The sequence below is a fragment of the Ammospiza caudacuta genome, chromosome 1 (assembly GCF_027887145.1).
Source record: "Ammospiza caudacuta isolate bAmmCau1 chromosome 1, bAmmCau1.pri, whole genome shotgun sequence".
NCBI lineage: Eukaryota > Metazoa > Chordata > Aves > Passeriformes > Passerellidae > Ammospiza > Ammospiza caudacuta.
Window position 1 is genome coordinate 28580887 of NC_080593.1, and position 17935 is coordinate 28598821.

The following is a 17935-nucleotide window of genomic DNA, read 5'->3' on the forward strand; positions in this document are numbered from 1 at the left end:
GTGTCATAGCCAGTAAATGTTCCCAAGGCAACCAAGTCAGTGTGCTCCTGCTTACTGGTCATGTGGTAGGTGTTTGCAAAATGTATGAACTTCTGTTTTTTCCATCTCATCAGAAACAGTATTAAAATATCTCAAACCAAATCTAACTTGAACTCTTGTGGAAGTGCTATTATAGTGATGTGAAAATTGAGGAAAAAGCCCTCTGTTTATGCAGTATATTCTTTGTTATTTTGACATTTTTTGGAACTGAGCTGCAATAAAACACACTTTTGCAGGAGATTTAAAGTGACACTGTTTTAATGTGCTTTCATTTTGTATGGGATCATAGATGAGTCATTCAATTTCTCCTCATATTTAGAATTGAACCTCATAGTGTTTTGTAATATGCCCTTCAATAATTTCAGGGGGTGAACCTGATTTAACTATGGCATATAATGCTATAATGTTGCTGTATCATATTATGCCATTATTTTTCAACTTAAATTCTGAGGAAATAAGTAAATGGCTTACAAAATTCAGAAAATAGTTTGTCTGCTGAAAGAGATGGTTCTACTCTTTCCTCTTCCTGGTTGTTTATTTTGTCCTTCCTCATGCCGGTACAGCAACTGCAGTGGCTCTGCCTGAACCACACTGGGGAGCAGTACCTGAAATGGTTACAATTCCAACATGTTTTCCTAGAAGTAATGGTTTGTGTTCCTGGGACAGCTCAGTGTATGTGGGGTGGTGACACCTGTATCTGGGCACGGAGGGAGGGCAGCACCTGCCCTCACAGTAGGGCAGCACTCATCCCAGACTGAGTTGCTCTCTGCATTGGGGTGCTGGAAAAACCCTTGGGATTTGTTTGAGTCTGTTCTAAAGGAGTTTGGAGGGAGGTACTGAAGAATGCTTGAAAAGTTGTAGTGTGCTGTAGAACCCTGCTATACTGGAATATCATAGCAAGGCTTGGCTTGATTTCTTTTTTTAGTAATAAACAGCTCTAGAAATGAGAACTGTATTAAGTACTTGCAGGATTTTACTCCACATGACAGAAGAATCTCTCCTACGTATTTAGATTTTTCCTCTACTGCCCCCTTAAGACCTTTCCTTCCCAGGACATGAAGCCTTGTTTCTGTATGAACTTCCCTTTCCTGCTACTGGAGTAATCTCTTCTCCCTTCTATCTTTGAAAAATATTAATCTTAGCTTGACCATCTGGCTGAAGTACAGCAGTGCTCACACTCAGACTGGCCATCATTTGCCCTGACAGCAATGTTTCCCACCTAAGATAGTGGTGGCCAGGCCCCCATCTCCATGGGCTTGGGAGCTGCACCAATATGTACAAACTGAAGTGAAGTCTGTCAGGATTTGTGCAAAGGTGCTCGAGTATTGAAAAAAAAATTGCTTTCACAATAGTTTCATGCTTAGGATTTTTCTAGTAAATTAGTGATTTTTTCACTAGTTTTTCTATGGAAAGAATGTTTTGTGTTGAGAATTTAGTTTTATACTGTCATGAAATTCATTGATGACATTAACAGTTACATTTTACATCCAAATAAATTAATTATGTAAAGATCAAAGTGATCAAAAAACCAATCCAGACCCCATCAATAATTTAAATATTGTCTGGAGTTGTTGGAGTTGTATAATCACTTAACTTTAACTAATCTTTAACTCTGTTCTTTTCCTAGGACATTTCAAGCAGACTTTTTGGGGAAGCTCAGCGTACTCCTCTGGAGAGGTAAATATACTCTACTTCTATCAATATACCATTATTTACATTACTTGCATATTTATGAGTATGTTTTTTGGTGACTACAGGGTAATGACTGTATTTGCAAATCAAAGCTATGTATAAATTTTTAAAATCCACACCTATGCATGGGGACTGGAAAATACCATTTACCAGAAAAGAAGTAATAAAATATTCTTAAGAACTTTCAGCATCATTAGATACTTCACCATTTTTTTAGCCAGAAGTTTTTAAAATATAGTACATATCCAACACTGATCCCAATTCAACTTTGTTTTTCTTGCTAATGAATAGTAATTAGCTCAGGATTTTCAGTAGTTTCCAAAAAGCCAAACAACCATTGTCCCTTGTCAGAGTTGTGAGAATGGGATTTTTTTTTACTGCTAGACAGTTTTCTTCCTGCAGTGTATGATGGTGGTAGTGTTTCTCCAGGGGCTGACCAGGATGCTGTTGTACTGTGCACAGGCTTGTGTTTTCTTACATAACAAATTCTAATGTTATTTTAATTTTATTCAAATAGTTGCAACCATGGATAGAAACAACATCAAAGTTATTCTACGTTGATTATTTTATACATTTTGTGGGATGGACTGACTTAAATTCAATGTGTCTTTAATGAAAGAATTTAATTATGGATAACAGTTTGTTGAACTTGCAATGCAATTCAGTTTTCCGGGATAGGGAAAATGGCAAACTCATCAGTTTCTTTAAATATCGCTGCAGTTTCCAGTATGTCACAGGGTATAGGATTCTGTGCCTGCACTGAGCTTAGACTTCCAGTAATTTAAATAGTAATGGGATGTTAGCACTACTGTTTCTCGTTAATTCTATGTACTTTTATAAAGAGCATGGATATCTCTCCTCGATCTGGTAATGATTCCATTCTCTGAGGAAATGGTGGTGTTAAATGTACAAAATTCATGCTTCTGTTGAAGAAATTGCACCATTTCCTAATGACCTAAATGAAATGAAGCCTGTACTGTTCTGCTGATTTTTCTCTTGCTTAGTGTTGCACACACTCTTACAGCTACAAGGTAGGACAGTGATCCAAAGAGAAAAGCTGTGCCCCAGCAGTGAGAGCTGTCCATTGGAAGGGCTGTCATTTGCAGCAGTGTAAGTAAAGCTGTGAGAGTAACACAGGGCTTGGAAGCACAGCTGTGAAATAAGTATGACTGGAATTCAGCAAACTTCTTGCTAAAGGCTACTACAGCTGTTTATTGGTTCCCAAAGCTGAAACACAAAAATAAGCATATGCCTAGGATATAAATATATGAATAGCATAACTTGTTTTGTTATCTGCCTTGTGGAAAAAGCTAAGAGCCTATAAACATCTTAGCCCATTTGTTCAGGGTGGAACAGTGGCAACTGTACAGCAGCACTTTGAGTCTTTACACAGATTTAATGTGTTCTGAGCACAGAGAACTTGTCCAATTTCTCATTTAAATTGCTGTCTCATCTTACCTGCTGCAGCAAGCACAGGACAGTGCAATGTGAGTAAGGAACTGTTTGTGTAGGACAGGTTCTGCATCGAGCTCTGATCAGTGCTGTTCTGTGTGGCCTCAGCAAAAGCACTTGGGAACTTGCTGTGCTTGTACAGAGCTGAATGCTCTTTCACGGTGAGTGCTGTGCTGTGAGGACCTCTGTGTTTAAAAGTACTTTGGCTGTGTTTATCTGTATTGGGAGAGACTGCAGTTAATAAGTAACAGTCCAAGAGGCCATGCTCTCAACAGACTGTAGGTGCAAAGAGTAATCACATATATGGTTATATATATATACACAATTTCTCAAGATTACAGCACATACCAAACCTTGGCCCTAACGCAGTGTTTGATGTTCTTGCTCATACAGTATCAATCCTAGGAACACTTTTTTTTTCCTTTTTAAAGGCAATCCTTTCAAACTGAGTAGCAGTGAACTTTGCAAATTGCATCTGCACTGCACTGCAATTTGTTTACTAAATTTATTAAATGGATGAGGTAGGAGTTATGCTGTTTGCTACTGCAGAAAATCCAGAAGTAACTGCTACAGAAATATTTCAATGAAGGATCATCTGGAGGTTAGATTTTAATCTGTATAAAAACAAGGCCTGTAATTGCTTTATGCTGTTACAAAGCGTGCAATTGCTCAGAAGGGACTTCTAGAACCATCTGTATGCAATCTTGTGCCGTGTGCTCTAGCAGGGAGGTTGGTGACCCACGGTGATTCCTTCCAACCTGACCCATTCTGTGATTCCCTGTGCTGATCAGAAGTTACTGCTGGTTCAGGTGCTCGGGTCTCAGGAGACATACTGCAATACTGTTCTTACAATCTCTTTACAAGAGACCAAAACCCAGCCTTTTTGCATCTATATGTGTGCATTTGTAAATGCACAGCTGTATGAATGTTTAAAGAGGGGAGAGAACAAATCACCATGTTTATGGCACAGTCACCTTTGAGTGTATTGTTCAATAAGATCATCATAGAATTGTGTAGGCTTTTTTAGGCATTGAGTCATCATCTGTCCTTTCTAAAACCTTCTATAGCTTCACAATAAACTTGCTGCTGGTTAGGACTGCTCTTGCAGAATGTGCTCTCTGGCATGTGGGGTCTGCCTCTGTCCTAACAGAAGTCAGTAGCTCAGGGATAGGGTTACAAACCTACTTATTAGGGCATTGCAGCAAATGCTGGTGGGTTACTATCCAAGAGCTCATAATAGATACAGAGCACTCTCTACACCTGATTCAAGTGACTGATCAGGGGGACTGATGGTGCAGAATGGCAGGGAGCAGACATCTGATATCCTATTTCCAGGCTGCTCTTGTTGAAGGTGGCATCTATCCTCAGATACCTCTCAGCTGATGTTAGGTCACTCGTTTTAAGTGTGACTCCTTAAGTCACAGGATCTGACACATCTTCAAAATGTAGCTTCTGTATATTGAAAATCATGCATTTAGAAAGAAACTGATTATGAATTACAGATTACTTTGGAAAATGTATGTTATACTAATGCTATGGAGGACCACTCTTAACTACAAGTACAGAAGAGTGAAGGCTTCACTCTATCAGTCATAACTATTAGTTATTGCAGCAGTTCTGTCACCTGTGTTCTTATGTTCTTAACTTGTTAATATGCCAAAGACCTGCCTTTAACAGGATAAATATTTGTATGGCTACCAACTAGAACCTTCTTGATTTCACTGTTATAATTTTTTTTTTTTCCTAGAGGATAGAGAAGCAAGAATGACTTACAAAAGTCAATGTCTCTGTCCAGGACACAGCAGGAACAAGCAAAGTTAAGAAATAGGTGAAATGCTAAGAGTAGAAATGTTCTCTCCTACTGGCTAGAGCAAGGGAAGAGTTTTAGGTTTGTCTCACACGTATTGCTGCTGTCAGAGAGACCAGTAATTATTGTACTCTTGCTTTGAGCAATTCCTGTGGGTTTTTTCCATATAAGGGCTGCAGTTTTTCTCAGCATTCACAAGCAGAATAAAGAGACAAAAGGCATGCAAACATTATTGTTAAATACCCTGTTCATTGGGGTTTTGCACAGAAACCATGCATCAATGACAGTAATTCCTTACTAGTGCTGTGCCTTTAGTGCTTTGTATTTGAGGCCTCTAATCAAAGCATTTTTCCTGACATGAAGTCACCTGAGATCAGTATTATGCTAAGCTCTGCACCAGCCATCAATATCATCATCAATATCAAAACTATGCCCAGTAAGGCTGTTTGTGTCTCTAGAGATGAAGTAGCTGCTACTTCATGACTGCATGGAATTTATACACGAAATCATTATTGATATGAAAGTATGAGTATTTATATGAAGAAGAGAAAACCATGTCACAACACAGTAAATGCTGCTTAAAAAAAACCATAAAACCCCAAAATCTTCCTGTTAAACAAGACTCTAAGTCTGATTGCCTAGGGGTTCTATAAAAAGACTTCTTTTCGTTCAGCCTATATCTCTCTTAGATTGGATAATACGTAACTATTCTTCTATAAAGGATCTCAAATTTTCTACTACATCTTTAGACAAAATTTTTAGGTTAGGCAATCAATTTAGGTCACCCATTATAGTGTTCTTGTTGTTCGTTTGTTGAGATTTGAGGGGGTGTGTGTGTGGAGAGGCAACAGACTGGGTAGCTGAAATTATATTTTTCCCCTCACAGAAACTTTTAAATTCAGAAAATATGGAATTTATGCATTCAACAGCTTCAGGGAAAGTATACTCAATATATTTCTTTGCAGAAGGCAGGTAATTTTTCCAGCTTGCCTTTGATTTCCTTATGAAGTTGACAAAGTTCTAATTATTTTCCTCTCCTTGTACTCCTTGTACTTAACAATCCTTCCAAATCTCAAAATTCAGATTCAGTCTGGGCTCATGTAAGCAATTTATAATCTATATTGAGAATCATTTATGTGGTTTATTTTAGGGTTTGGAGCTTTTTGATGAGAAAAAAAAGAAAGCAGAAATTTACGTGTAATTCATTCTAAAAAGTTTCTTGTTGAAAATTATTTTTTTCTTGTAATTCTCCAGTCACTGAAGAAATACATATTAAAAAATAAACAAAACAGGCTTGGGAATTTTTGATCCAGGCCAATCAAGACTGTGGCACTGAACTTCTTGGCACATCCAGAAACATGGTGGGAAGAGATTTGGGGGAATTTTGCCTGTGAGGGCCTTGTAGGAGCAGCAGCAGCTGCTGTGGGCGCATCTGCTGTGGTTTGGAGTCTGCTGGCCAGAGGAGCATTCTTTCCAGAGCAAAAGGGGGATGTTACTCGACTCCCTGCACTTTGAGAAAGATGGGCTATTTCCCAAATTAGCTAGCCATTGCCCTATGTGTTTGTTTATATTTTGGGCTGCTTGTGTGGCTGCAGAATAGATTGGATGGCAAAGATGGCAGGTCTTGCATATTTAGCATATTACTTTATAGTTAACTGCACCAAAGCTGTCTGCTGCCACAAAGTCAGAAAAAAATGAAGTGAAGGCTTGGATACCACGTGTGTTTTGGAGCCAATGACTGTGTACAGCTCAATAAGGGAAGAACTACTTCTGGTCAATTTATTTGGCTTAATTGCTTCTTGTTTGTGCTCAGAGTGGACAAAATCAGAAAGTGCAAAGAACTATTATAATAATTTTATATTGTGGTAATGCTGGAAAACTCATTCACATGTTACTCCTAGTGAGCTAAACACTGTACTGGCAAAGAGAGGAAAAAAAAGTACCTGCCTGAAATAGGTATGCTACAGAGGGTGGAAAATTGAAGATGATAGGACAGAAGGAAGAGAGCGATCTGATTGCAAAACTGCTCATGGTCAGTGTGAGAAAAATTTGTCTCCATAAATTGTGTGAAATCTAAAAAAATAAAGGTTCTCTTTTAATCCTCTTGCAAAATTTCACCTTATCCTACACATTTTTGAGTATTTTTCTGAAGCCAGAAAAACTCCAGCCTTACTAAGTTTATAAGGTCAAAGAAAGATATGTTAAAAATTCACACTGTGTGTGGGTGATCTCAAGTCAGTTTTGAGTGTTGGTTTCATATGCTTTGAAAATGAGGTTGTTGAGTTCTCAGATATAATGTAGGTCCTTCAAAGTTTTGGAAAAGCAGGTTTCTAGGAAAACAGACAAATTCTGTAAGTCTGCCACAAGAGACACTTAATTAAAGTTTTGTGCACATGCTTTAAGTGCGTGCTCATTCTGCCTGTGCTTTGAGCTAGGCTATTTGTTTGGCTTTCTTTTATTTTTTTTCTTTGATTTTCAGCAATCTTGTTTAATAAAAGGAGTTTAAAGCTTATTTATTTTTGCTTCCACAAATGTTTCCTAGGCTTAACCAAAGTAATTTTAAACTTGTAAGTTTGTTTGGGTAATAAGTAGTACTTAACCTGTTGGAAGTGCATGGAAAATTCCTATTGAGGTTGAAACTATTTTAGTAATTTTACAAAATGGAAAATATTTGGTTTTGAATTGCTATCTTAATAGTTGTGTTATTAGTGTGTAACTATGAAAATTACAGTGTGAGTTCCAGTATATTTAATTAATAGCTATCATCTCACTTGGCAGTTCTTTATTCTGAAAAATATTCTTAGGCCCACAAGTTCTCTACAGCTCTAGTTCTCCCAAATCAATCTTAATAAACATAACTTGCAGTGATATATATCCTTTTTCTCAAAGTAGCCTTTGTTGTAACGTCAAAATTAGAACACAGTAAGAGAATAATTAATGCAGATTATTGCCACATATTTATACAATATGGTTCCAATCAGCTCTATATAGCTTACTATAAAAATTTCACAGCATTAAATGCAGCAACAATAGTACAATTTTAAATTAAATGCTAGTGAACAATAAATTGTCTGATGTTTATTAATTTGAAAAGTTTCTTGAATCTGGTATTGATTATGATATCCTGTAGAGTTTGTGCACTCATAAATAGGGGAAGATATATATATTTTCATATGCATACCAAGAGACCAAGAGGCTATATATATATATACACATATATATTTTATTTATATTATTTTAAAGTGGAAAAATATTAGATAGTAAAGAGGAGTTTATGGATATTCTGCAGAGTCTGTAAGAAATGCATGGCCTATCACAGGAGAGTGGCACTTCTTTTAAACTGCTCAACTTTTTCCATTTACAAAAAAGAAAGTAGATGTTCTGCAGTTTTAGTGTGCAATATGCCATCTTTGGGCCTGTAAGTACATATTTTAGGCACAGGTTCTTCTGCTCGTATATAGTATAATATGTACATGATATTCTTGTCCTGAGTGCAGAATGACAGAATTGTTTAAAAAAGATATTGAAAAGTAACCAGACACCTGAGTAAAATCCGAATCAAATCTTCACTGTCAGGAAAAAAATGCAGTGTTTTTGCTCATTTTAAAGCAATTTTAAAGCACAGTAAGAGATGAGAAGTGTCAATGTGTTTCACATGTTCCTATTATTTCATATATATGTATGCTAAGAAAAATAGATGTTTCATGGACTGGGTGTCCATACTGGAAATCTCATCCTTATCACCACTTGATTAAGCTCTTAGTGGTTTACACTATACTTAATATATATATTAAATTCTACTTTTTAAACAGATGATTGTATTTGAATTATATGAGATGTGGCCATATATAGATGTTCCACTCAAACTGTAATTTATCCTTCTGACATTTATTTAATTAATTATAGTGGTTAGGGAAGGGTTAGAATCACATTTATAAAATAGGTATTTTCAATGTCAATACTATGAACAAATCTTCTGAAAAAACCTAAACAAACAAACAGTTCCCAACAGAAAACCCAACAACCCAAGCCCAAACCTCTCTGGATCTGCAGTTCCTACTTCACCATGGAAAGAGGAGGGCAATTTCAAAGAAATCTGGAAGCAGGGAAGACCTTTATTGTCAGGAGCTGGACAGTTTCAGGTCAGTCTTGGATACAGATGCAGTAGGTGGGTTTGACTTTGGAAGGCAGTGGAGATTTTGCACCTGGCAAGTAGAATATTTAATATGTAGTCAAAATGGTAATTTGGAAAACAAGCCTCTGAAATTTCTACACATGGCTTTAGATATTGTCCACTCTTGATTTTGTCCCTTTGTGTCAAAGAGTACCCAGTGAGTTCCAGCCATGCCTTCATCTCCTTTGCTGTCTTTTTCTTCTGTGTGTTTAAGTTCAGAAATGGTGTCAAAGGTTCAGCTACCAGACTGAACTGAAGCTCCCTGCCTGTCATAACTATGTGATCTGATCTTAAATGATATCTGTGCAGGCACAGACCCAGGAGAATAACACAGATATGAAAGGCTAGAAGAGTGGATTTGAATGTCAGCAGGCAATTGTCCATGTGACCAAGAGCATTTGCACCATCTGGCCTGGAGCCAAGACAGTGATACCTTCTAAGGATGGGGGAAAAGCTACTTTTGTTTTTATTCTATGAAAAAACCCAATAGAGCAGTCAGGCAGACTGTGAAATGGATTTTGGATGGCAGCACTGCAACATTTCCACATTTGGAAATGTTACAATTGTAAAAATGGCCAAGGTGTTGAAAATGTTCATCATTATCTTTGTCATGATAGTGTCCCTATAACTTTCTGAAGTGCTTGAAAGCAACTTTATGTCAAATAAGCTGGTCTTTCTCTTGTGTTCTTTGACTACCTTCCCTGGAGCACATGGCTTAGTCTCTTTCTTGACATTCATGATACCTAACTCCTTGAATATTTGGGGCATTTTGTGAGTATCCACTGGCTGTGCAATTGCATTGTGAGGAATTGCTGCTAGAAATAGTATTTTTTTAGTACTGTACTGGCTATTTTTATGAAACTAAATCAATTGTCACAGAGCTGTGTGTTGATTTGATCTGATGTTAGACAGGCTTTGGGAACAATAAAGGCCAACTTCTGCCTCTAGGCTGAGGAGGTATCCTGAAAATGGAGCTCCCTGGAAATGTTAGCTGCAACTAGTGAGACTTAACATCACTGTAAGGGGATGAAGGAAAGCAATCAAATGTTTACCTAGAAGACAAGCTCCAGGCTTAATATTTGAAACCAGGGTGGCTGGTTGGTGTGTACAGGTGTAGCACTTAGTTCTGCCATGTGTCTGGGGCTGCTGAGTGTTGCTGCAGTACACATAAAAGCATTTAAAACATGAGTGCAATGCAGACAGATGAGTGCATTGGGTTTACAAATGTTACATCACACCCAGAAACTATTTTCCTCTGTGCACTGCCTGACCCTGTGGGACATTCCAATGGAGAAGTAAATGGATATGCCTGAGCTGACCTACCTCACATACTGCCTGCAAGTTAGCCATGCTAGGAAAAGAGCAATATGTATTGAATATCTGCATTCCAGCCTAAATGATGGTGGATAATATAATTTTTTTTATAGTGGAAACAAAACTAAGAATTACTTGAATGCACAGATAATCAGAGAAATTATCCACAGCAGAAATTATTTTAGTCTAATTTATTTTTAGCATCAAAGCAAAAACATGGCCTATAATCCTTTCTAATAATATCTCAATGTATGTTTTAGAAATAATAGTAGTGTTTCCTACTAACCCTTGCATAATTCTGTGCTGTTGTAGTGTGTAAAATTCCCAGTGAACAAAATAAATATACAGCTTTCTGTAGTTGGCAGACCTATAAACATTTTTCTTTTCTTAGTTTACAAGAGGAGGAAGTGATAGGAAACAGATTTGTGGTGCTTTGGTTCAGTCTAATCATTAATTATGGTGAAAAAGAAAGATAAAATAAAAATCTCAGAAGTATTGCCTTGAAATGCCTTCCCTTTTAAACTGGCATTGAAATTATTTGTTCCCTGCAGCTTTACCAAAATTAAAGATTTAATTTCATATGCAGTCACTACTTTGACACATCCCATTCTTTCAGGCATTCCCACACTCCTACATTGAGCCTGGACACCCTCACGCTCCCTGGTGTGCACACAGCAGGCAGGATCTCTCCAGCTGAGCATCTGACAGACCCATTGACATCTATTTACACCATAAATCCTTCTGCAGGACAGGCAGAGCTGTGTGCCTGGTACCTGCTTGCTCAGGAAGGGATAAGCTGCTTTTAGGACAAGGGCTGTGCAGCACATTGCTTTGCAACTACAGAGAGGAGATCTGTGTTCTGAATGTGCTTCCAGGGAGTGGGCAGAGGGATTCCTTCTTTAACTTGAAAGCTACTTAAATACAAAATGACATTATACAGGTTATTCTGCAGATCTTCCATGAGGATTTATCAGGACTTGCTCAGTCAATGATTAAATAAAAAACCATCAAATTTCTGTTCTTTAATTTGGCACATTACACTGCAAGCTTCTGGGTATTATTCTGAACCAAAGTTTCATTTAAGGCCATTAAAATGTGTATATTTCTTCAGAAATAGCTTTAAAAGAATTCTGTCAAAACTGAGATAGACAGTCGTAATTCAGGAGTGAAAAATTATTGAAATAAGTTAAAAGTAGCCGTTAAGGTCACAGGTACAGGAAATGAAACATCAGAGAGCACAAACATGAGTGGTTTAAATGCCATGCTATTTTTCAAGGGCCTAGCGAACCTTACAGACATAAGGCAGAAAACATCAAAGCATCAGTATAATCATCAGTGCTCATACTCTAACTCGTGAGCCATCAAACCAGACTCATTCAGAACTACCAAAGCATGAAGTTTCTGGTAAAGATAATCTGCAAGGTTGTCTTGCCTGGAGTAGGTGTGGTCTTTGTAAACCTTCAGTTTCCAAACCATGTGCAGTGAAGAAAAGAGCAGCCAATTTAAGCTGTTACCTCCCCTGGGCTGAGGGTTACTGGCTTAAATACTTCTTTCCATGGCCAGGAAAAGTTTCCTTCCAAGGAGTGGGATGGGTAGCACAGGGTTAGCTGAATTCTCCTTAAACCCTCACAGGAAGATTTGTCAGAACTTGTCTGTCCAGACAACTGAGAACTCCTTTATTGGAGAAAGGAGTTAAATAATTATTTGCTCTGTAAGCAAACTTAAATTTACCTAAACTTTAAAAAAAATGAAAAAAGAAAAAAAGACAAGTTTTGATGTTATGGTTTCAATCTCTGCAATACAGTTTAGATGTATCTAATTTCTCTTTACAAGCTTTGCTTGTAAACCTGATTTAGCATAACATACCTTGTGTACTTTGATGTTAGGACAATCACTCATGAAAACCTGGATTTTTTTCAAAACAGATTGATATGGCTCTGTACCAAATTCTTGTCACTATTTATGATGTCTGGGCTCTAATTCTCTAGAGTTCTTTAGAGTTGCCAGACTATGTTCCTAGAACTGTGATCCAGGTGCTAGGTGGTTAACAAACATGATGCAAACACAGATGTTTCCCTTTCTTTTGGGAAGAATAACACTTAATTGCAGCTGGAGAGCCAGAAATATTGTTCATTATCAGCAACTCTTAGAGAGGTAGAGAGATTAAAAGAGCTAGAACTTGTTACTAAATAGTTTTGGCTGAATAATAAATAAATGAGAGGGGTTGAATCCAGCCATACAATTAATTTTGCACAGGTATGTTTGAGCATATTTTATATTTGATTATTTTTTTCAAACACTGGCCTACTAAAAATGAGAGGTTTTATTTCTGAGATTGAAATATTGGCCCAAAAATAAGATCCCACAAACAGCGCCAAATCTAGTTTGACGTATTGAGGCTGGAAATCTCACTGTACACTCTTTTTTGTCTTCAGTCAGCGATGGAAGCGTGACTTCTCAAACTTTATTTTCTCCGCACTGGGGCAGGTGTGTCCACTGTCTGTACTACACTGAATAGTGTTGTTCTCCTAACAAGCTCAGTTGAATCCTCAATGGAGTTTGTAGTGAAACATAAGATTTTCATAATAGGCTTTTTTTTCTATTGACTTTTTGACCTGGTAGCTGAGAGCATGAACTGCATAGAATAAGTTTCTATTTGCATAGTGATTTCAGAGAAAACAGTGCAGATGCAGCCAAAGCTGTTGAGGCAGGTCTCTTCTTGCTCCTCTCTGTGGTATAAGACTGTATTTTTTTAATTTAAAACATTTTTCTATGACATAGCTTTCTTTTTAAGACCTGTAATTAAATGCTAAAGAAGCTGTATTTTGACTCCAGTTTGCCTAATGCTGTGAGTCATCCCTTGAGGAGGTGCTTTAGCTGTGCTGTGAGAGATGCTCACTGAGGTCTGTCCCAGGCAGGCTGCACGCTGCAGTTTACCTCAGCATGTCTTTACAGTCTCTGTGTTTTAAAGCCAGGGTGGGTGTGCACATTGCTCTCTCAGCATGGCTCTTACAGGACTCTTCTCTTGTGATGTCAAACTCACAATAGTCTGCTGAACGAAGTCTGGCCTCTTCCTTCTGCTGTGATATCAAATAAGATGCACAGCGAACATTTATTTAAAGGATGAGAAAGCTACCCCTTCAAACAGCTGTTAAAAAAAAAAAAAAATCAGGTTGGTTAGTCATTGTTAATAGCTGAGAAACCAGGCCTAATCTACAAGTTGAATCCAACTTTAAATATGGCTTTGTCTATGCTCTGAGTGTGGGCCTGCTGCAGAGCTTCCTTCCAGACTAAACTATTCCAGGAGTTTATGAACATTCAAGCTTATTCAATTTTTATAAGTGTACAAAAATTTTTTTCAATTGTAAAGAATATAAAATTAGTGTAAAAAATATAAAATGTAAAAAATACAAAGTGTAAAAAATATAAATATTTGAAAGCTTGTTTCTTCTTTGCTGACCTGTTCTGCATTTTTAACAGTCTGCTTGTCATAGGACTTTCCCATAGTTCTTAGTTAATAAAAATGTCTGCTGGCTCACAGTGACACTGCAGAAGTGCAGTTCTTTCCATGAGCAAAAGCTGCTGGTAGCCACATTACTTTCATTCTGCTGGAATTTGTTCCCTGTGAGGTTTAGTGCTGTGTGAATAGACACCCTTTTGTATTACTGCCCTCCTTCTCAGGACTCCTGTTTTCTGTCTCTCAGATCTCTTTACAGAGGCTCTTCTACAAGCTCACCTTAAGCCACTTGATTTTACAACTTATGTTTAAGCTCAAACTGTTTAAATATTAGGCAGTGGGTAACCTTTGTTCTCTGGAGCCAAAAGCAGCTCCTGGGTCTCACATGGGCAGCTCTGCAGAGCAATGACTGCGCAGCCAGGGTGGCAGCTCTTTTCCCCTGGTCTCAGTGACTGCACAGCCAGGGTGGCAGCTCTTTTCCCCTGGTCTCAGTGACAGTGCACAGCCAGGGTGGCAGCTCTTTTCCCCGTGGTCCCTCGCTGTCACACTGTGCCCTGCTGCAGAGCCTGCAGCTATCGCTGTCGCAGCTCATTTCCTTGCACGTCTGCCCTTGAGAAGCAGCAGCAGGATAATGCTCAGATTTCTGCTGCTGCTGTTCACACATGAGCTTAAACTGCTCACAGAGGTCAATTTGTGTGAAAACTATGAAACAGAGTGGCTGAACTGTGGGCAGATAATTTTGCCTTTAGCAGTCTCAAGAGGAGAGATGAGACAGACGTGGGTGCAGTAATATCTTCAGCCACTGCAGCTGTGTGCTTCAGTGGACATGTCCCAGACTCTTGGAATGAAACCAGAGGCAAAAAACCCCTGCACTACTGTAAATGTTTAGGAATTTTAATTTCTGATCTAAATACAAAATATTAGTTTGTAACTTCTTATCTACAAGACAACACCCCAGAAAACAGATTGTGTTTGTATAGCCATTGCTGTATTATAGCCATTGCTTTCTGCACTATGGACTTGATTAATCCTATCTATAGTAAGAAATAAATCATGGTGTTTGCATCTGTGCATTTCCACAAATAGATGTAAATCACAAGGTTTTCTGCAAATAATTAACATATTATGAAGTGTGAATTAAACCATATCAGGCTTGAGTTGTCTTTTCCTCAAATGACTCTTCCTTCCAAAAGCATCTAGTACTCGGTTCAGAAAAGATGTCATCACTGGATTTTCCTTGATAAGGAAGGATTTTACACCCAAATATTTCAAGTCTGTAGCTCTTGAATCTGGATGTGGATCAGGTTCATGCTGGAACAAGACTGTCATTGCTTTTTTTGTGCCCTTTTTTCCACAAAGGCAATTCAGACATGGGCAAAAGACATTTTTGTCGTGCCCTAGATGTTCCCTACTCTATAATATGAAACCAGAGAATATGAGTTGCAGAATATGTCTTTGGGATAAACAAGCCTTTTGTATCCATCTTCCTGTTCGTCCTTTCTTCATAAGATTTTGCAGTGCAAAAGTTGCCGTAAGTTTTAGCTCAATTGTTCTAGTAGTCAGTGCTTCCAGGTAGGAACATGCTAGCCTCTGCAAATTGTCATTTGATAGTAGAAAAGTACAAGCATTTCAAGCTCTGATTTTTCAGCAAATCTTGTCTTAACGAGAGAGATTTGATTCTGCAGACTGAACACAGGAATCCTGCACAGCATGTCCTGCCAGGGGTTTACTTTGAGCTTGAAGTAATCAGCAGATGAGACAGATTCAGGCTAGATATTCACTGAAGCACAAAAGCCAAACTCACAGTCACCCATAGGTGTAAACCAAAGGAAATGGTATTTTTCCATAAATAAAACAAATGGAGGAGCAGATCTCCCTAATGCTTCTACAGTGGCTTTAAATCCGAAAGCGCTTCAAGACAAAGGCTTGTACTCTTTCTGGAAAGTGTTCCACAGCAGGGCAGCAGAGAGTGAGGCTCAGAGTCACAGAACAGACAGCAAGATATGAGTCCTGCTTCCAGCATCACTGAACAATTGCTTTAGCTGAACTAAGAAAGTAGGGCTTCTATCCCATCTCTTCAAATGGATTTGGCCAGTTGCTTTTGAAGTCCTAGCTTTGAGAGGAGCTCTGTAGGTGTTCATATTTACAACAGATGGAACAAAATCCTCACACTGTTACACAGCATGTTTAATTGATTTAGAAGTTGATTTTAGCCCAGAAACAACTTTTCCATCTCCAATTCACCTCCTCCAAATTGACTGCCAGATTCCTATTCAGAAAACCATAAGTCTAGAAGAATCAAGCAGTCAGGAAATCATAGATCCTCTGCACACAGAGGGACAACCTTTCTGCTGGGAACCCTGCAGCACTTACATTCTCTCTAGAAGCAAGAGTTAACGTGTTAAAATAACATTTTTATCATTAATTCACAGTCCAACATATTAATAATTAGAATATAATAAATTATATTAGAAATTGCAAAAGTGGGAACTCTAACAATCTCTGTGTTACAGAAACATTATAAAAGAGAAGTTTAACTGAACTTGTTTTTGCTTTCCACCCCTCAGCTCACCTTCCTCTCTGGTTTACTACCTGTGTCTTCAGAAAATGCATGTTCAGAGGAAGTGGTGCTACAGTATAAAGCTGCCTCTATTATTATTGCCCTGTGCATATACAAAATAACTTTATTACATGAATTTTCTGTTGGATTGATTCTGTTGAATTGTTGTATTCTGCAATTTTGAAAGTGATCTTGTGTTAATGTCCATGTGGTTTTGAATCAGGTTTTAGATGCTCAATGGACAATTCTTGTATGATCACATTTCCCTCTTCAAAACAGGAAACCCAGAGGCACTTTCAGTGTCTTTGTAGCCTGCACACTGTACAAAGACAAAAGAAGTGGCATATTGTACCACCACTTTGGAACACCCCTCCCCTTTCTTATACTCTTCCTTTTTCAAAGTAACAGTACTTAAACTATTTAATTTCAAAGGACAGATAAATCATGAAGTTGAATCAAATATAGATGATGTAAAACTTTTTCAAGGTTATGGACCAGGCCTTCACAGTGCTTCCTTTGTATTTCACTTGAATTGGTGATTGTCTTCCTGTTTCAGTACCATTCTCTTTCCTTCTATTCAGGAGTTTTCTATTACCCTCCAGACTATTGTATGACTGCACGAGTAACACAAAGTCCTTTGTATGGTAGAAGTCAGGCACGAAATAAACACACCTTAATCCTGCACTATCAAAACCTTCCTTCTTTCTGCATGTAAATACAGTTCCTATTAAAAAAAAAGTCAGAAATCTATGAACCCGATGTTGCAGTGTTATCCAACTGGCAAACTCATAAAAGTGCTGGGACATTTCTTCCATGAAGTCCACTGCCTCTGTGACACAGCTCTGCTGCTGCAAACAATTGCCCAGTAATGTGACTGTTCCAGCTTCCTACACTGACAGTCACAGTACTGACTTTAGCCTCTGTAGGAAAGGAAATGATGTACAGACATGTGAAGTGGGGAGTCTGGGCCTCTTAATGACACCAAGCTTTGGAATTTTATTCTTTCCATGTGTTTACTCAGCCCTTTCCTATTCTTGTATCCTGCATACTAAAATCATTTATTTAAGTGCTGTTTTATGCCTTTTGGTTCTGCAGAGTTATGTGAGAGGAAAAAGGAGGAAAGGGCTTTTTCCTTTGTGCAGGCTGCAGTCCTTCCAGCTTCTCCTTCCTGGTGTCAGCAATTCACAAGGAAAGGCAGGGGTCCCAGTGGCCATCAGCAACTGCTGAGCACATGAAGAGGGAGCTGTAATTTTCACCATTCTGATTTGATCACTTGGGTTAGTGAGGAACAATATGATCCTACCACAGAGAACTGCTTGAAACAATAGCCTGGCCTCAGACATAGAAAGGTCTTTTGGTAATTTCTCTTGTCCTTTCTCTTGGAACATTCCCCTGACTCTTCACATCAATTTCTCACAGATTAATGAACAACTTGTCCAT